The sequence below is a fragment of the Chrysemys picta genome, chromosome 1 (assembly GCF_011386835.1).
Source record: "Chrysemys picta bellii isolate R12L10 chromosome 1, ASM1138683v2, whole genome shotgun sequence".
Taxonomy (NCBI): Eukaryota; Metazoa; Chordata; order Testudines; family Emydidae; genus Chrysemys; species Chrysemys picta.
Genome location: NC_088791.1, coordinates 51,209,663 through 51,230,710, shown reverse-complemented (window position 1 = coordinate 51,230,710; position 21,048 = coordinate 51,209,663). Strand labels below are relative to the sequence as shown.

The 21,048-nt window shown below is 46.2% G+C and overlaps 1 protein-coding gene across 1 annotated transcript in view; it reads left to right on the top strand.

The window, feature by feature from the left end:
• The first annotated feature begins 766 nt into the window (after positions 1-766).
• Positions 767-21,048, top strand: part of IFRD1 (interferon related developmental regulator 1) — a 78,561-nt gene continuing 58,279 nt past the window's right edge. The window contains exon 1 of the mRNA XM_065556589.1: positions 767-843. The gene's annotated coding sequence lies outside the window, so the exon portion shown is untranslated. The remainder of the gene's footprint in view (positions 844-21,048) is intronic.

Here is a 21,048-nt window from a genome sequence, read left to right as displayed (position 1 = left end):
AAGATTACTGTGGTGATGACCATAGTATAAATCCTTAGATAGGTAGATATATAAATAAAGCCACTGAGACAATTAGATTCTCTCTGCATATGTCTACACTACCACAAAACACCATGGCTGACCTGAATGAGCTGACTTGGTCTTGTGGGGCTTGGGCTGCAGAGCTATATAATTGCAGTGTAGATGGTTAGGCTTGCGCTGGAGCCTGAGCTCCAAGTGTCCCAGAGCTTGGGCTGGAGCCCAAGCCTGAATGTCTACACTTTAATTTTGTAGTCCCGTGAGTCAGAGTCAGTGTTTTATTGCAATGTAGACATACCCTGAGCTGCACCCAGGAGCGGCGGAAGGGCCCTAAAAGTGGGGGAAGCACTGGTGTCCAAACCGTGGCCCCTCACTCCTGTGCTGCCCATTCCCTCTGATGCCCCGCCATTGCACCGCCCATTCCCCCCAAGGTCTCACTCTCACACCACCACTTTTCCTGAGGCCCCACTACCACACCGCTTCTTCCTCCCAAAACCCTACCCCACACTCACTCCTCTCCGCCTCCTCCCCCCCATTGCCCACTCTTACAGCTAGGGGCAGCACTAGGCACCAGCAAAGCAAGCACGTGCTTGGGGCAGCCCATTTGCAGGGGTGGCAGGGATCCAGCATGGGAGCTGAGAACCAACAGGGAGCCCTGGGAGCTGTAGTTCCTTGGTTAGCTCCCTGCCTATAGAGCCAGCCCTGGAACAGGGAAAGAACTACATTTCCCAGCATTCCCTTGGCCACTACCAACAGGAAAGAGGGGGAGGGAGTGAGGAAGCTGAGACCTCATGCTGCAGCCTGCTGTGAATGGAGAGCTGCACTGTGAGTAGGGATTCCAGATTTGAACATTCAAAAAAATAGGACACTCCACGGGGAGGGAGGGTGGCCCCACCCTGCCCCCATCCACTCCCTCCGACTGCCCCCCACAGAAACCCCAACCCATCCAACCCTCCTGCTCCCTCACCCCCTCTCAGGACCCCTGCCCCAACTGCCCCCCAGGACCCCACCCCCTATCTAAGTCCCACTGGTCCTTGTCCCCAACTGCCCCCTTCTGAGACCCCCCCAACTTCTCCCCTAGGATCCCACCCCCTACCTGTCCCCTGACAAATCCCTGGGACTCCCATGCCTATCCAACTGCTGCCTGTCCCCTGACTGTCCCCCCTGAAACTCCCGACCCATCTAACCCCCCCTTCTCTCTGCCCCTGACTACCCCCCCGAACCTCCGCCCCATCCAACCCCCCCTACTCCCTGTCCCTTGACTGCCCGCCCCCGGAACCTCCTACCCCTTCTCCAAACCCCCAGCCCCATTACTGTGCCACTCAGACCAGGTGTCTGGCTTCGCGCAGCGCCAGACACCCTGCTGCATACATGCTGCCGTGCTCCCCTGCGGAGCCACAGGCCCCCCCTCCCCCCAGCACCTGCCTTCCAGATTTGAACACCTCAAAATTCAGGAGTGCTCAAGCTCAGTTTGGGCAGCTGTTACTTCATTTCTCCCAAATCAAATATACTGATCCACTGTAACTTGCTGTAGAAAAAGTAGGATAAAATTGAGCAAGAAATGCTTCACAGTGGTTATTAGAACTGGAATTGCTATTTTCAACAGCCATTGCCTTTTTGTTTGTTTGTTTGTTTGTTTGTTTGTTTGTTTGTTTAAAAGGAAGACAGTGATATTGCATTGGCAAATTCCCCATAGAAAGAAAGAGTGGAACAAAAGAATAATAAAGGCACCTCAACTTTTCCTCATTTATGTAGGACAGTCTTATAATATGCATCCAGATATCCTCCAATCACACAAGCTGAAAATTGTTCTACTTTACTGCTGTTCTGTAACCATATGGGAACCAATCCTGTCTGTGTTCTGTGCACATCTAAAATTCCTGCTGAATGACCTGCCCTGGGAGCGAGTTACCAGTGACCCAGGGCTGCGGCGGAAGGAGGGTGCAGGTGAGGGGGTGGGTGGTGAGCCCAGGGCTGGGCGGCAGGAGGTGTGTGTGGGGGGCAATGGTGGGGGGGTAGGGGGAACCCAGAGCTGGGGCGGCAGGGTGTGTGTGTGTGGGGGGGGGAGAGCCCAGGGCTGGGGCAGCAGGAGGGTGCGGGTCGGGGGGGGGGGTGAGAGCCCAGGGCTGGGGCGGCAGGGGGGGTACGGTGAGGAGTCCAGGGCTGGGATGGGGGGCAGCCAAAATTTTTTTTGCTTGGGGCGGCAAAAAACCTAGATCCAGCCCTGCTTACAGCCAGTAAAAAGTGGGAGGGCATAGTTAGCCACTTTTAAAAAGTGATGGGGCCATGGCCCCTGGCGCGCCCTCCCTGCCCCCATTCCTGCACCTAGAGCATGACAACAGCCAGTCCCTGTTCCACTGAAGTGACAAAACCGCTGGGGCCCAGATTTGTCAAAGGATTTGCATACTTTTAACACAAGTCCACTGTCTCAGTTCACAGACCTGCAATCAAATCCCCCTGGGTGGACTCTCATGAGTCACCTGGTTATTAATCTCTAAATTTTAAGTCCCAGTCTTGCAGTCACATTTATGAGGGTGAACTCTTGAGCTTGTGCAGAGTCCCATTGACTCAAAAGGGTCTGCCCACATGCACTCTATTTCACAGTTGTAGCCTGAGACAGTTGTCTCGTATGAAAAAACATATAACTTCCTGAAGCCCAAAAGGCTTAAGCAATATGGTATAACTATTGCCACAAGGTTGTCAGTATTTGATTAATGAACTACAGAGGTCTCATCTGTTGTTTTTCACATTGGAGTCTCTGTTCATCTTTAAAAAATTTGTGGTCACTAGTGACAGACTGCAAACTACCTGACTTTTAGAAGACTCATTGCTCCAGGCTCTGTACATCTATTACTGTCATTTAATACATTGGGAGAAGTACAAAAGCAAGAGGGCTGCTTTTACCAAGCAGGGTACCACAGGGTTGCTATGAAAAATAAAACGTGATGTTTTCTCAGAAAACATTGCTTAGCATACAAAAGGACTGAAATTTGCTATTTAATATGCCAGATTCAGTGGACAAACTATAAATGGCTGCCTGCTTACACAGAATGTTGAATTATTGTTTCATAAACAAACTAGGGTTACCATTTGTCCGGATTCCCCCGGACATGTCCGGATTTTTGAGCTAAAAATAGCGTCCGGGGGGAATTTGTAAATGTCCGGACTTCCCCCCCACATGCAGAGCGCGCGTGGCTAACAGGGCAGCCGGCCGGATGGTGCCACTTACATGGGGCTCCGACAGCCAGAGAGAGTTCCTCCTCCTCCCCCCTGCAGCAGAGATCACTCCCTCCATCCCTCCCTCCCTGCATTTGCAGATCGGCTCCGGCAGTCTGGAGCTCCTCCCCTGCTCCTCCTCTCCTGCCAGCCAGCGTGCCGGGATGAACGGCTCGGGTCTTTCCTGAGCAAGCTCACAGAGACATTAGGTGAAGGCTAACAACAAGGGGGCCAGGGAGTCGGAGAAGGGGCAGAGAGGTTTTGGAGGGGGCAGTCAAGAGACGGGGGGGGTTGGGAGTTCGGGGGGGGCTTTCTGGGGGAGGGTGTGGATAAGGTTTTGGGCAGTCAGGGTACAGGTAGGGGGTAGGGTCCTGGGGGGCAGTTAGGGAGGGGGGTCTTAGGAAGGGGCAGTTAGGGGATAAGGAACAGGGAGGCTTAGGTAGGGGGTGGGGTTCTGGAGGGCAGTTAGGAGCAGGGGTCCCAGGAGGGGGCAGTCAGGGGACAAGGAGCGAGGGGGAGGGTTGGGAGTTCTGGGGGGGAAGGCTGTCAGGGGGCAGGAGTGGGGAGAGGGATCGGAGCAGTCAATGAGACAGGGAGCAGAGGGGTTTAGATGGGTCGGGAGTTCTGGGGGGGCTGTCAGGGGGTGGGGAGTGGTTGGATGGGGCGTGGGAGTCCCAGGGGTCTGTCTGGGGGTGGGGGTGTGGATAAGGGTTGGAGCAGTCAGGGTACAGGTAGGGGGTAGGGTTCTAGGGGGCCAGTTAGGATGGGGGGAGGGTCTCAGGAGGGGGCAGTCAGGGGACAAGAGGCAGGGAGGCTTAGGTAGGGGGTGGAGTCCTGGAGGGCAGTTAGGGGCATGGGTCCCAGGAGGGGGCAGTCAGGGGACAAGGAGCGGGGGGGAGGGTTGGGGGTTCTGAGGGAGGCGGGAAGTGGGTGGGGCAGGGGCGGGGCTAGGGCAGGATGGGGGCAGGGCTAGGGCGGGGCTCCTCCCGTCCTCTTTTTTGCTTGCTGAAATATGGTAACCCTAAAACAAACATTCTCCTTTACTCCTTAAAAGGTGACCTTCAAAAGGGGAAATAATGGGTTTGTGCCCTTTTAAGTGGGAAAACAAGTTCTGTCTGACACACAGAAGACCATCACTGAAATATAACCCTATCTGGGATGAAATGTGGCAGCTCGTTTAAGAGTACATAAGATCACTCCAGAACTTTGATGTGAACAAGAAGGGCCCAATTCTCCTCCCCCCTGATTGGCAAAGGGAGCTAGCAGGCCCCACGTAATGATAAGAAGTATATCTACTTGAAACTAGATAAAGAATTTTAGGTAGGAAGTATGTCTTAGCTATTTCACCATTTAACTGAGAGCCAACTGCATCCTGTGGCGTTCAGTAATCATTCAGTGTTTATGGTGCTTGCAAGAGCTCTGCTTTATTCTGTGTTTGGTTCCAGCTGGCTGCACATAATGACAACAACATGAGCTTTCCAGCATCCCACACAGACTCTCTGTCTAGGAAGTTCAGCCCTAAAAGGCACAGTCTCCAATAACGCATCTTGCCTTCCAAGCCAAAACTTAAGAACATTTAAAAAACAGTATAACACAATTACAAATACTTATAGCCAACCTAATCATTAAAATTACTAACAATGTTCAAACAGTCACTGAGGTGCGCTGCGCTGTCACTTGTACCCTGTAAGGCTCTCCTGGAACATCAGCACTACTGCCGTAAAGTGGCAGCAAGTCCCCTTGTTCTAGCTGTTCCGTGTCTTGTAGCTCCACTCTCAATCTCCTGTGGCTGTTGCCTGAGACCTTCCTGGGCAAAATGGCAGACTCAGTGCCCCTTATCTCCCTCTCTGCTGGTATTTGGAGGAGATATCGTCTGTCCCTTCACCTATATAGTGTGCATCCTGCTGGGATGACAACCTCAGATGACTATGTGACAACCTCGTGACACCACTGCTGTTTGTCACCATTGTTGTCCATCATAGATACTTACAGTGTCATTTTCATAAAGTGGTGGCAGCTCCCAGGACCCTGAATCATAATGAGCTTTTTTGTTTTGCTTTATCTGTCTCTTTATATATCAGCAAGTCACCAGTGATTCTGACATCAGTTTCTAGCAGGACAGGCGATTTTATTTTCAGTTTTCCGTTGAACAAAAAAAGCAGATAACATTACCACAATTCTGGTAATTTCCAGTGCTAAATTACCACAATTCTGTAATTTAACAGTGCTAAATACAACTCAGAATCTGTCTGCACATCCTTTTTCAGGGGGTGGCTTATTATTTTCACACCATTTTCCACCAACACATTGTATTGGGGATAGAGTGACCAGACAGCAAGTGTGAAAAATCAGGATAGGGGGTGGGGGGTAATAGGCACCTATATAAAACAAAGCCCCAAATGTCGGGTCTGTCCCTATAAAATCGGGACATTTGGTCACCCTAATTGGGGATAATGGAGACTAGCAGCTATATGTCTAAATGCATACTTTGCTACAAACGGCTTAAGCTTTATATCCAATGAATTGCAGACAATTGTCAGACATCACTAGATCAGGTATACCATGTCTAGCAAAAAATTGATATGAACAATCTCCTGTTTAGCTGTAATATCTTCTAGTAAGGTTATGCTAAGGAAGTGAGAATAATAGTCTCAAACAAATACATATTTTCCCCCAGTCGTCATAAACAAATTATGCATACTTTGCTCTAGGGCGCTACATTTTCTTGGGCCACCAACATAGGCTACTTCACTTGATCTGTGTTTCTGGAATGAATGCGACAAGCCTTAACAGCTTCCTCAATGTCACTGTTTATTTGAATCCAATAAAAAATATCTCTGGCCCTTTTCTTGGAGCAGTGCCTTGGCTTGTGGTGTTTGCCACAGTGTGTGCAGCTCCATGTGGTGTTTTTACTGGACTCCAACTTTGAGCTTTGCATGTTTTTCTGCCTCGGGTCTTTTTTCTTGTAGTATTTTGGATTCTCTGTTATATCTATAGTGCCAGAGCACTGTCCAGTCTCCATAAGCTTCATTCTGGACTGGGTGACTTCCTTTGCTTAGAAAGTTCTAATTGCTTTGTTAAGAGTCAATTGTGGGTCTTCCAGTAGTCTCTCTCTCAGGTTTTTGTTCCAGATGCCATTCGCAGTCTAATCTCTTATCAAGGACTCAGTGAGCCAACCAAAACTGAAAGATTGGCTCTTCTCCCTTAGATAGTCAAACTTTTCTATGGCTTCCATCTTCTTTTTGTATTATCTGTTTAAAAATCCTAAGCATTCCCTTTTGCTCACATTTCACTTTTACATGGAGTGCAGTACTCCTCAGTACTACTGCACTACAGTTTCATAGTTACCCTTCTCTGCCTGAGTTAACTGAAAACTATTAAACACATCAAGTGCTTCAGAACCACCTCTTGTCAGAAATAAGGCTATCTTCTGGCTGCCTTCCTTTTTGCTGGCACCCATTGCTTGCAGTTATAGAGTGAAGTGCAGTTTAAAACATCTCCTGTTGTCCAGAGAGTTTCAACTCTGCTGGAACGTTTAACTGCTCCATTCTTTCACTCTTAGTTCCTTTCTTACTCAATGTGATGTTCAGTGATCACTCTGTGCTTACCTTGCTTGTAATATACCTGTTTTATTCAGTGTCTGGTTCCAACTGGCTGTGTATGACAACAAGAGCTTCACAGCGCTCCACCCAAACTCTCTGTCTGGGAAGCTCGGATCTTAAAGGCACAGTTCCCAATACCACATATCCCGCTATGCTATGCTTCATTTTATCATGTGCAATGCAAAAAGCAAAGATTCAGTTACTCATTTGTAGTATTTTATCAGTAAACTTTTATAGGGATACTAATCTGAGTCATAAAGTTATTGAAACCAATTCCTTGAGCCATTTAGTCCAACTGTATTATTTCCTGGGAATTATTACTTTCCTCTTCCCTCCCCAACCTTTGGAATTATCTAGTTTGGGGTCTGGAGAGTGTCAGTGCTGTACCGCACACCAGTGTTTTTCCTTGTAGTAGTAGATCAGGCACATGCTTTATTTCTATCTATTTAGAATTCTGCTCACTGTGGTAGCTTCATAAGATACACATCCCGTTTTTGTGAAGAGACAAGTCTTTCTCCAACTTACTTCAGTGCAATACAATTTAATGCAGGGCACGTGACCTAGGAGAGCAAACAAGCGTTAAGCAGCCACAATTTCTTTTCCTTTTTTACCACTGACAAGGCTTTTTAAGATAAAGGATTGAAGGTTTCGACCAATGTTAGTGACTCTTTGTGGCTTATTCTAGATACAGCCTCCAACGTCTGCCTCTCGTTATTGATATTGGCGCTGAACTCTTTACAGTGAATAGACTGGGTTGAGTAGAGGGCATAATGCAATCGGTATTAGATAAGATTGCTGGTACCAAGCCAAGAACACTTTAATCCAATGTGGTAAACCAATGTCATTGCCTTTCCTGGGCGACTGGCAAGGCAAAGCTGAACGGTGTTTCTGGTGCATTATCTTTATCAGTTGATGGGACCGTCCTGCCTCCATGTGGCAAGTTTGTAATGGTGCTTTCTTGAACTGTAGAGCAAGTTTCTTTCAAGGTCTCACACTAAAGCTCTATCAAAATCCTTCTTAGAAGAGTCCTTTTGTATGAACAATGTTTGGTATCCTCTCTTAATTCAGGGCTGCTTATCCCATCCCATCCCACCCTGTTTTTCCATATACCCTGAATAGCATTTATTTTATATTAAGGGATAAACAAAACAAAAAAGATCAAAAATAAAGTTGTGATGAGAGCACAAAGTGTGTGTGTGTTTGCAGCTCCTCAACTGCCCCTTCAGTGTTTAAAGACAGAACTAACAATCATAACTGTCTGTCTTTCTTTTCACACAGAGGGAGAAATAGCTTGCTTAATTTACAGGATTATTTTGTTTGCTTGAATGTGCAAGTGAGTGAGTATGGGAAGAAGTTATTGGGAGAAGACTTGGTTGAAGCAATGGAGTTTTTCCATTTAGTTCTAAGTGGTTAGCTTCCTGGTCATTATTTTTTCTTGTGGAATGAGTTCCATAATCTAGTCCTAGCTCATGGGTGCATTCTTCTTTACACACTCCTAAGCATTCCCTTTTTCTTGCAGCTTCATTGTCCCACTGGAACAATAGCTGTTGTGGGAATTCATGTTCTTAGAAGGAGACGCACTCTCTCAGCTCAGCTAGGACACCACCAGAGAGGATTCTGCCTATCAAGCCTGCAGTTCCTCAGATCCTATAGTTATGGATGTATTATAAGAATCTAGATAGATGAGTTGAGATAAATTGGGATGAAATCCTTGTTTGCATTTCATTTCTGTGTACTTGTCTCGTGAAAATAGCTGTTAATTTCCTTAGTTAGACAGCTGGCCTCTTTAGTGAGTCACTATTCTCATTAAAAAATCCTCTGAACCATTCATATTACATTTGATAATAAGCAACCTTTTTTTATTTATTACTGCCGCTTTTGTCTTCCACCTCAGTTGTCTTGTTCCTATTTAGGTTCTAAGCTCTCTGGGCAGGAACTTTTATATCTGTGCAGTGGCCAGCACAATGGTTTAGGACCCCATAGTTTCGGACTCTAGGTGCTACCCTAGTACAAATAATGAGCAAATAACATTAGCTAACAAACTCCTCCTTGGTCAAACAGTTGATAATGTAGCATAAGCAAACATCATTCTGGGATGTATTAACAGGAGTGTTATAAGCAAGACACAAGAAGTAATTCTTCTGCTCTACTCCGTGCTGATTAGGCCTCAACTGGAGTATTGTGTCTAGTTCTGGGTGCCACATTTCAAGAAAGATGTGGAAAAATTGGAGACAGTCTAGTGAAGAACAACTGAAATGATTAAAGGTCTAGAAAACATGACCTATGAGGGAATGTAGTGAGACGGAATGGCCTCCCTTGAAGACTGAGGGTCCTGGGGGGTTGAGCCAGGCCAGGCCTGCTCCTCGCGCTGGAAACAGAGGTGGAAGAGGAAGTATAAGAGGCAGAGCATCCAGCTCAGTTGAGCCAGAGTCAGGGAAGGAGTCTGACACCTCTGCCTTGCTGCTAGCCCCTGGACCGAGTGATGCCACCTCCTGCCTATGGAGGAGGACCCCGAGGAACTGCTGGGACTGCCATCTGATGAGTAACCCAAGGATCTGCTAGGCCTGCCTACTGCTGAGTACCGCGAGGAGATGGAGGACCCATGGACTACGGAGTCCTATCCCTGGACTGTGGTAGGAAGTAGCCAAGGGACACCAGACTTTAGTCTGGTTTTGCTGTCAGAGCGCAATCAGCGTGTTTTGGCAGGATCCCTGCCAACCCAGTGGTGGAGTTCCCTGACACTGTTAGTGCCATGGCCTGGGACCTGGTGGAGTAGGGTGAGCCTGGGTCCTCCTACCTCTGCTGCCAATCTCACCCCTGGGGTGGCAGCCTATTTACCTTAGGTCAAACGGCCTGTGTTTGTTTGCTGTCTGCCCGTCTTGAGAGCTAGGCTTTAGACTGCTGTTGCTTGGCCCTACCCAAAGGGCTGAGCCTGACTGTGTTTGTTTGTTGTCTTCCCCAGCCCAAAATCTGGGTGATAGACTGCCTATCGCTCAGCCCTGCCCAGAGTGTCAAAGCCTTTAAATGGCTTATTGTTCTGCCCTGCCCAGAGAGCCAGGACCTTGAGACTACTGATTGGTGCTGGGCCCTGCCCAAAGGGCCAGGGCTACAGACTGGTGCTTTGCTAATACCCCATCTAATTAATTTGACCACTGTGATGCAGTGAAGGAGAGTGGCCTCACTCCGAGCCTGAGGGGGAGGGATGACTGCCATCACACTACAGAAAAGATTGAAAAAATTGGGTTTGCTTAGTTTGAAGAAGAGAATACTGAGGGGGGACATGATAATTGTTTTCAAGTACATAAGGGGTTGTTAGAAGGAGGCGAGAGAAAAATTGTTCTCCTTAACCTCTGAAGATAGGACAAGAAGCAATGGGCTTAAATTGCTGCAAAGGCAGATTAAGTTGGACATTAGGAAAAACTTCCTGTCAGGGTAGTTAAGCACTGGAATAAATTGCTGAGGGAGGTTGTGGAATCTCCATAATTGTAGATATTTAAGAGCAGGTTAGACAAACACCTGTCAGGGATGGTCTAGATAATACTTAGTCCTGCCTTGAGTGCAGGCGACAGGACTAGATGATCTCTCAAGGTCCCTTCCAGTCCTATGATTCATTGATGCCCAGGTATCATCAATTTATAATTAGACTCAGCTACTTTGCTAGCCGAGGCTACACAAATAACACAGCTGACATATATGGCCTACAGGGTATGTTATTAGTCCCACAGGTGCATCTTCTGCCAGATGGAGAAAGAACAAAGTTTGTGGTTTCTGCAAACTGGAGGAAAGAAAACAAGGTTACATACATCATAAAAGTGTGCAAATGTGGGCTTTACACTATACAATTATTTATTTGTAACTCACAGAATAATGTTAAATCCGAACGTCCCAAGATGGATAATTTAAAAAACCAATTTGATCATTCAAATAATTTATAGCTTCACAGAGTTGCAATATGTTTTGGTGACTGATGCCAGAGCATTTATCCATTCAGTCTATTGCAAGTTAAATGGGCTCTTCTGAATTATTTAAAGGATATTTTCTTAATTTCTTCATAAAAAAATTACTTAACTTTGATACGACACCCTTCGGAGTTATTGCACAAGTGTGTTACATTTATCCAACAATTGATATTTTCTAGAATAGGCCCAATTATGCACCATTGAAATTATTGAAGTTCTGATGGTGACTTCATTGATGGCAGGTTCAGGGACTTAAAGAAGAATAACATGATAGTTAAAAGACAGGTCTTGAAGTTAGGGTTTAGGGCTCTACGCTTGGTAAAAATTGAGGTGTAGAGCTGCACTCTCAGAAGGTAAGTTGCCCTTCAGACAGTCTGGAACACAGCCTGTCCTTGTGGACATAAGTTAAGTACTCTGGATCATTAATCAGATAGGGAAACTAATACCATTTTCCTCTCGGACATGGTATAAGGGTTAATACAATAGTGTTTGTGCAGTTGAAACAACACCCTAGTTGGGTTGTCTGTGTGGAGTGAACCTGGCTTGTCATTATAAGTTCATGGTTTTCACAGTGTTTTGAGATCCTTAAATAAAAGGCACTAAAATGATCAAATATTGGAACTAAAAAGGCACTTTGTCCATTTGTAACTAATATTGGACAAAAGTCAAGGATACTATGCACCATCAGTTTACAATCCGCTAACAGCTAGTGAAAATTGCTGATACAAATTCAGGTTCTCAGTCATACCATATGGAATCATTTATTCTTCTTCGAGTGATTGTTCACGTCCATTACACATTAGGTGTGCGCGCGCTGCGTGCAAGGACGTCGGAAACTTTTTCCCTTAGCGGCTCCCATCGGGTCGGCAGGGCCCCCCCCTCCCGCCAGAGCGGCGCCCCGCTCCAGGGTATATATATCCCTGCCGACCCGACCCCTCCAGTTCCTTCTTACCGTCCGTGGCGGCGTTGGAACAACTCTGTCTCCCGTCTGAGAGTGTCCCTTAGCATAGTCATTAGTGTTATCTGCAACAGTTATCTGGAGAGGACCAGGTCGTTCCGCAGAACACCTCAGCTGTTTATTGCCGTTGCGGAACGTATGAGAGGCCTGCCTATCTCGACACAACGCTTGTCAGCATGGATTGTGCATTGTATACGCACGTGTTATGAGCTCGCCAACGTTCCGGCCCCAGAGATCCGGGCTCACTCGACTAGGGCCCAAGCGTCCTCGACGGCCTTCTTGGCACAGGTTCCTATCCAGGAAATCTGTAAAGCGGCCACCTGGTCGTCCGTGCATACGTTCACAGCCCACTACACGATCCACCATCACGCCAGAGAGGACGCAGTGGTTGGACGGGCTGTGCTACAGTCAGTTGTACCTTGACTCCTACCCATCTCCAATGGTAAGCTTGGGAGTCACCTAATGTGTAATGGACGTGAACAATCACTCGAAGAAGAAAGAACGGTTACTTACCTTCTGTAACTGTTGTTCTTCGAGATGTGTTGTTCACGTCCATTACACTTCCCACCCTCCTTCCCCTCTGTCGGAGTCTCCGGCAAGAAGGAACCGAAGGGGTCGGGTCTGCAGGGATATATATACCCTAGAGCGGGGCGCCGCTCTGGCGGGGGGGGGGGGGGCCTGCTGACCCGATGGGAGTCGCTAAGGGAAAAAGTTTCCGACGTCCGTGCATGTGGCGCGCGCACACCTAATGTGTAATGGACGTGAACAACACATCTCGAAGAACAACAGTTACAGAAGGTAAGTAACCGTTCTTTAGCAACACACATGTGATCACTGCCTGTCATTTTTGCTTGCTTTGTGGTTTAGGGAATTTTTTTGGATACTATACAATGTCTTTTCCCCTCGCTGACACATTGTTCCATGCACTCACATGGGGATACATTCTGCCATCCTTACTAACACTGAGTTATACCTTCCTTTGCAGACTAAAGATACTGCTCAACATGAGTAAGGGGATTAATGTGACTTACAGTTAGTGAAAGGAAATAAGGAATAAGCTTGAAATCATTACTTAGTCCACTTTCAGCCTAATGCACAGGGGGTTATAAATACATCTCATGTATCTGCCCCCCACGTACCTTTCTATAAATGTACCATTTACTAGAGCTGTGAAAACGTAGATGTGCCTGCCTGCCCACCCACGCCCACTCATGCCCAGAAATGTCTCAGCCTCTCCAATGAATGGCACCTCCACATTATTTATTTATATTCCCACCACCAATCTCAATACATTCTTGCGCAGCCAAGTATTTACAGTGGTTTCTTGCCCTTTCCCACAGGGCCAGAGACTCCTTCCCCTGGGATCTCAGAGCATATTGAGCTCAGCCAACCCAATCCTCTCTCCCATTACTTCTGTCCTGTGTAGTCTTTTATAGCCGTCAGCTGATGGCTAATTGGTTTGTCAGACCCCAGACTGGTCAGCTAATTAGTCACATATTCCCCTCTCAGCCTTCTCCAGGGGAACTAATTGGTGCCTAAGTGATCAGAAGGCTAGCTCACTTGTTAGCCTGCAGCTCTATGTCACACAGTTGCTAGGTTTTTTAGAGAAGCCTTGTCTTTGTTTTGCCCCTGGATTTTGTTTTGAGTGTAGATTTCAAACCATTCAAAGTTGAAACCACTGAATTTTACCAAGCTCTGCATGAGGGCTATGTTCTATAGCAATGAACATCTTACAAATGGACAGACACTTAAAGATGATCCTGTGGTTTGTGAGAAGTCAGGCTCAGGACAGGCATGCTTGAAATGTATGCAAATTGAGCTGCCCTTATTAAAGGCTCCTTTTACAGCAGCACCACAGTGTACTAAGGCCCAGAGCCACCAAGGTACTTAGGCACCTAACCCCCAGATTCAGGTGCCTAAATCCCAGTTTTGTCTCCCCTCCAATCCATAAAACTTGCACCAAGCTGTCTAGGTATCTAAATCCACTCAGCACCTAAATTTTCAGGGTAAAAGTTCCCTCAGCACCTAAGTTTCAGCCTCTGGACATGTGCACTGCTTCCTCCTTCTAGGCATCCAGATGCCTAGCTCCTGTCTGAGCCCCAGAGTGATTCATAAACGGAGGGAGGACTGACATTTGTCTGCCTAAGTTGTGGCCAACCTTCCTTAGAGGTTTTTACGGTCAGGCTTGACAAAGCCCTGGCTGGGATGATTTAGTTGGGGATTGGTCCTGCTTTGAGGTCCCTTCCAACCCTGATATTCTATGATTCTATGACTCCTCCGCCAGCTCTTTTGGTGGAGCATGACAGGTGGCTAAATCATGTCTGCAAGCAATGCATTAGGCACCTAAGCCACTTGACTCCAACAGGTTTTAATCAAACCAGCAGAGATAGGCACCTCTCTGCAGCCTGGACTTAGGCACCTATCTCTAAGAGAGATGGGGCTTTGCACACACTTTTTATTTGCATCTCCCATTGGCTAGCTTAGGTGACTACCTGCCTAGCATGCTATCCCCCCATTCACTGTACAGGGAGACTAGTGCCTAACTTCAGCTTTGTGGATCACAGGGCTGTTCCCATGATTTTCTATGTGCCTAAAAGTTAGGCACTGGGATGCTCAGCATTTCAATGCCTAAGTCCCTTTGTGGATCTAGGCCTACATGCTTTCCAAATACCCCACTTCTCTGAGGTTTGCACAATCCAAGAACAGACAGGCAGAGATTAGGGTAAGAGAAACAATAAGCAAATTTATAGATGCACATTCAGCCCAGGTTTACGTTTCATTGTAAACATGTGACAGCTCTACAATTGCCTGCCTACATCCACAGTTCCTACCTCTAATTCAAATGGCACATATTACTTTTATCCTATTACTAGTATATATTCCCTTGTTTTGCAAAGGAGATATATTATATTTAAAGTGTGTTACAGATTGTTAAATCATACTTTGGCTAAGTCACTCTTAGAAAAAAATGTTCTATAATAATCCTAGTGAGCTCTCTGCTGCATTTGGAGAAATAATAATTCAGATAGATATGAAAAAAAACCCATCATCAGAAGCTCAGGGCCACACGCAAAAAATGCACGCACAATGGCAAACCTCAGTCATTGTGACCTCCTCGCAGATTTGGAATTGCCAGTAATCATGCAGGCAAGCGAGGTGCGCTGAGCACGCTGATGATTTGCAAATCAGGCTTTAAAAGCCCAGAAGCAAGTTAGGAGAAAACAGCTGAGGCAGGGGGCAGGCCGGATGGCTGTTTGTTAAGCTGTTCTGTTGAAACAGGGCTTTATGCCAGTATATCCTTTTCTACTGTGTTTCCCTTTCAAGTTTGGCTCTACTGTCTACCTCTGCTTCTTTTGAAATTTTTTCTCTTTGAACATTGTGTTCTTGTTTCATGGGGAAGCACAGTCATGAGAGCAATAGCAGAGAAGCTTTAGCAGCTCCATCAGCATCCACAATTCTGGCCTCTTGGTTCATGTCCTTGGGGCTCCCCAGCCAGCTTCAAACTTCCTGAACCAGCAGTTGCTGCTGGGAGAAGTGTATTTACCAGCTATTTACTTTCTCAGAGCACCCCAGATACTTATGACCTTGCTATCACAGGAGAAGGGCATATTATGGAAATGCATGCAGCAATTGTTTCCTTGAGAAGCTAGATAGGCTTCAACTATTTTTTTTTCAGTCACGGCTGGATAATGTTTATGAAACCTCTGAAATGCCTGGTAAGACTATTGATACACATGGCACTAAATTAAATTCTCAGCAGGCAGCTACAGAAACTTGGCTCAAGAATATTTATTAAAAAGACTGAATATCGGGGAAATCTGATTAAATGTAATTTGCACATTCTGCATTTGCCCAAATATACACATAGGATAAAAGAGTAGAGCATCAGGTCACTTTTAAAGAAGAGTCAGTTGATTGTTAAAGCTGGGAATCCTCTGCCTTTGGCAAGAATTAATTTTCTTCCAGGTAAGAGAAATGTTCCCAATATCCCAAATTTAGGACTAGATCATGACTTGGGCTACATACCCATACAGGGAAGGAAGAGCCCCCGAACAAGCTCCCCAGATCTCAGGTCCTGGCACGCAGGAATAAGCATGCATTGCATACCTGCTATTTTATCCTCACTACCTACCGCTGGATGACACGGAATGGACTTCTAGTCAACACAGTCAAGCCAGTACGGGCAGTATCAGTTTACTGCTGCTATAGACCAACAGCAAATTAACTAACCATCACCTCCACAATCCTCAGGAGGAGGTTAAACAGGAGCTACTAACATTAAATATTTTTAAATCAGCAGGACCAGATAGCCAGCTCTTTTAAAACACTTTGGAAGCAAGTTGAGGGACTCATTGGACCATTAATATTGCTTTTCAACAAGTCTTGCAACACTGGGGAAGTCCAGAAGACTGGAAGAAAGCTAACATTGTACCAATATTTAAAAAGCGTAAATAGGATGACCCCGGTAACTATAGGCCTGTCAGTCTGACAGATAATGGAGCAGTTGACACAGGCCTCAATTAATAAAGAATTAAAGGAGGGTAACGTAATTAATGCCAATCAACACGGGTTTATGGAAAATAGATTTTGTCAAACTAACTTGCTATCTTTTTTTAATGAGATTACAAGTTTGGTTGATGTAGGTAATAGTGATGATCTAATATATTCAGACTTCAGTAAGGCACTTGACTTGGTACTGCATGACATTTTGATTAACAACCAAGAAGGATATAATATTAACATGGCACACATTAAATGGATTAAAAGCTGGCTAACTGAGGGTACGTCTACACTGCAATTAGATACTCCGGGCTGGCCCATGCCAGCTGACTCATGCTTGTGGGACTTGGGAAAAGGGGCTGTTTCATTGTGGTATAGACATTCAGGCTTTGGGCTGCAGCCTGAACTCTGGGACCCTCCCACCTCACAGGTTCCTTGAGCCCAGGCTCCAGCCCAAGCCTGAACATCTACACTGCAATGAAACAGCCCCTTAGCCTGATCCCTGCGAGCCCAAGTCAGCTGGCACAGACCAGCTGCGGGTTTTTAATTGTAGAGTAGACATATCCTGATAGGCCTCAAAATGTAATTGGGAACAGGGAATTATCATCAAGTGGCTGTGTTTTTAGAGGGGGTCCCATAGTGCTTACTCCTATGCTATTTAACATTGTTATCAATGACTGGGGGGAAAATATTAAAACATCACTCATAAACTTTGCAGATGACCCAAATTGGGGCGGCGGGGGAGGACTAAATAAAGAAGACAACAGGTCACTGTTACAGAGTGATCTGGATCATTTAGTAACCTGCTGTGAACAACTGGGGGTCTCAGGGTCCCTAGCCACCACCATCAGTGGAGAAGAGCCCTAGCTTTTCAAGGGCTCCATCAATGAAGCTCCTCAGTGGGGATGACATCTGGCCCCACCAATGGTTTGGATGCACTACTTAAGCCAGAGGAGGCCAAGTAAGTTGTCTGAGCAGTTAGTTGAATCTCTGCATGCCTGCAACTTTGGATTTGCTTACTTACTGACTCCTGATTCCTACCTCCCAGCTTGTTCCTTGTTACTGCTCTCTTTATCCTAGATCCTTCTCCTCTCCTAGTTCCTGCCTTGCTCCAGGGTCCTGCTCCTCCACCCTGTCCCTGAGTCCAGCTGTAGCTTTGATCCTTGACTTCTACTCTGACTCTAGTTCCTGGCTCCCAACTCAGACCACTAGGCCTAACTAACCATGCTCTGGTCCTCACAACTGGGCACAAGCAAACAATATGTGTTTTAATACAGCTAAATATATACCTCTAGGAACAAAGAATGTAGGCCATACTTATAGGATGGAGGACTCTACCCTGGGAAGCAGTGATTCTGAAAAGGATTTGGAGGTCATAGTGGATAAACAGCTGAACATGCGCTCCTGATGCAAGGCTATGGCTAAAAGGGCTAATGCAATCCTTGGATGCATAAAGAGGAGGATCTTGAGTAGAAATTGATTATTTTACATCTGTGATTGGTACTGATGCAACTGTTGCTAGAATACTGTATCCATATTTGTTACCAACATTTCAATAAGAATGTTGAAAAATTGGAGACAATTCAGAGAAGAGCCATGAAAATGATTCAAAGGTTAGGAAACATGCCTTATAGTGGAGCCTCAAGGAGCTCAATCTATTTAGTTTAAGAAAGAAGGTTAAGGGATGACTTGATAACCATTTATAAATATCTACATGGGGAACATTGTTCTGAATGGGCTCTTCAGTCTAGCAGAGAAAGGTATAACATGATCCAATGGCTGGACGTTGAAGCTAGACCAATTCAGACTAAAAATAAGGTATAATTTTTTATCAGTGAAGACAATTAACCATTGGAACAATTTACCAAGGATCATGGTTCATTGTCCATCATAGGCAATTTTAAAATTGTTTGGATGTTTTTTCTAAAAGATCTGCTCTAGGAATCATTATGGGAAAGTTTTATGGCCTGTGTTAGACAAGAGAGAAGACTAGATGATCACAGTAGTCCCTTCTAGCCTTGAAATCTATGAACCCCCAGAGTAAAGAAGAAGGGAATTATGCCTCAGAGGGGCGTCCTGGTCACTGGGTGGGATGGGGTGATTTATGCACCTCATCTAGCCCAAGGCTGTGCCTCAAGGCACAATCTAACCCTAATTTATTTAGGTAACTTTTGGTACTTCTAGACCAGTGCAGATGGAAGAAACACTCTACAATAGTTGTCTATGACTGTGACCAGATATTAAGGCCTATATTTTCAAAGCTTTGCACCTAAATAAGGCTATTTCGCCTGCAATAGCAGCATGCAAGTGCTGTGTGCATCAGCAGCACATTTTCACAATTCGCAAATGGGATTCAGGCTTATGAGGGTGCAAAATGTTTTACCTGCAAGTCAGTTAGGTTGACGACAAGGCCAAGAAATAGCACCTAGAATGGAATTCTCAGAAGTTCACCTGCATACTGGTTGTATTTGGAACACAAATAATTTCTACCAGACAGCATATTATTGGCTTATCTAGCCCCATGACTGACATACCTGAGCAGCACACAGCCCTCTTAATGCTATTATCCCCATTTAGGAATGCCTAACATAGTGAATGCTAATGGGGAGGGGGTAGGTTTGGAAGATAAAATAACAAAATAACAAGTTAAAAATCACTTAGAAAAGTTAGATGCCTGCAAGTCACCAGAGCCTGATGAAATGCATCCTAGAATACTCAAGGAGCTAATAGAGGAGGTATCTGAGCCTCTAGCTATTATCTTTGGAAAATCATGGGCGACAGGAGAGATTCCAGAAGACTGGAAAAGGGCAAATATAGTGCCCATCTATAAAAAGGGAAATAAAAACAACCCAGGAAACTACAGACCAGTTAGTTTAACTCCTGTGCCAGGGAAGATAATAGAGCAAGTAATTAAGGAAATCATCTGCAAACACTTGGAAGGTGGTAAGGTGATAGGGAATAGCCAGCATGGATTTGTAAAGAACAAATCATGTCAAACCAATCTGATAGCTTTCTTTGATAGGATAACGAGTCTTGTGGATAAGGGAGAAGCGGTGGATGTGGTATACCTAGACTTTAGTAAGGCATTTGATAGGGTCTCGCATAAACTAGGCAAATACAACTTAGATGGGGCTACTATAAGGTGGGTGCATAACTGGCTGGATAACCGTACTCAGAGAGTAGTTATTAATGGTTTTCAATCCTGCTGGAAAGGTATAACAAGTGGGGTTCCGCAGGGGTCTGTTTTGGGACCGGCTGTGTTCAATATCTTCATCAACAACTTAGATATTGGCATAGAAAGTACGCTTATTAAGTTTGCAGATGATACCAAACTGGGAGGGATTGAAACTGCTTTGGAGGATAGGGTCAAAATTCAAAATGATCTGGACAAATTGGAGAAATGGTCTGAGGTAAACAGGATGAAGTTTAATAAAGACAAATACAAAGTGCTCCAGACACATTTGGTCCTGCCATGAGGGCAGGGGACTGGACTCGATGACCTCTCGAGGTCCCTTCCAGCACTAGAATCTATGAATCTATGAATTTTACAGATGGGAAACTGATGCTTGGAGAAACTACGGCCCAATCCATAACAGGATGTGGGTGCTGCTGCAACTAACTTTTAGGTGCTTATCCACCCAATGGATTCCACCACCCTGAATAAGGCACCTCAGCTCCCTATACAATGCATGAGAGCATAGGCGCCGACTCTGTGGGTGCTCCGGGGCTGGAGCACCCATGGGGAAAAATTGGTGGGTGCTCAGCACCCACCGGCAGCTCCCCGCCCCCCCCCCCGCCCAGCTCATCTCCACCTCCACCCTGAGCACGCCGTGTGCCTGCTTTTTCCCCCTAGGTCCAAGGGCTTGTGCCACAAAACAGTTGTTTTGCGCAGCTGGAAGGGAGGGGGAAGGAGGGGGAACATGGCATGCTTGAGGAAGAGGCAGGGCCAGGGTGTGGATTTGGAGAAAGGATCCAATAGGGGCAGGGAGGAGGTGGGGTTGGTGCAGGGACTTTGGGGAAGGGGTTGGAATGGGGCGGGGCAGGGAAAGGGTGGAGTTGGGGGCGGGGCTGGGGGGATGCGAGCACCCACTGGCGCTGGGGAAAGTTGGCACCTATGCATGAGAGAGACAAGTGCCTAAGAATAGGATAAATAAAAGCCAGTGTGCTAGGTTGGGAGCTACCTAAACTAGAGGGGTGTGTCCTAAAAGTCCCACCTCTCAGAGAGTTAAATTCAGTGGTTAGATGGGTGTGGGATACCCTAGTTAAATTCCCCTGTTTCTAATGATGAGAAGGGATTTAAACACGGTCTTCCACCATTCCAGTGAGTGCCCTAATCATTGGGCTCTGGGTTATTCTGGTGTTAGCCCCTCTCAATCTTGCCAGTTGAAGCAGTGCCACTGTCTATAAATACTATACATTGGACCAAAGTGTGACTCACTTAATAGTCTTGTGGTTATGGTACCTCTTCTTGCCTCTCAGGTTGTTTTGTGTGGAGTAAGGAGTGCACACCTACTGAACTGGGTCCGCATTTAACCTGGTTTGAGAATCCTGCTGGGGCGTAAGTATGGGCTAGGTGGCCGGGCTGGAATGAGGCAGCAGTGTGCATGTCCAGAGGCAGAAACCTGGACACCTAGATGAGCGTTAAGTGTGAATTTTGGGTGCTGACAAAGTTTAGGCACTTCCTGTGGTATCTTAGCAGAGGATTTGAGGACCTCAGAGTTGTCTAAATTTTGGACTTAGGTGGGAAGGGGTTGGTGTCCACACCCAGCAGTAGTGCCTAGTGGCAATACTCTGG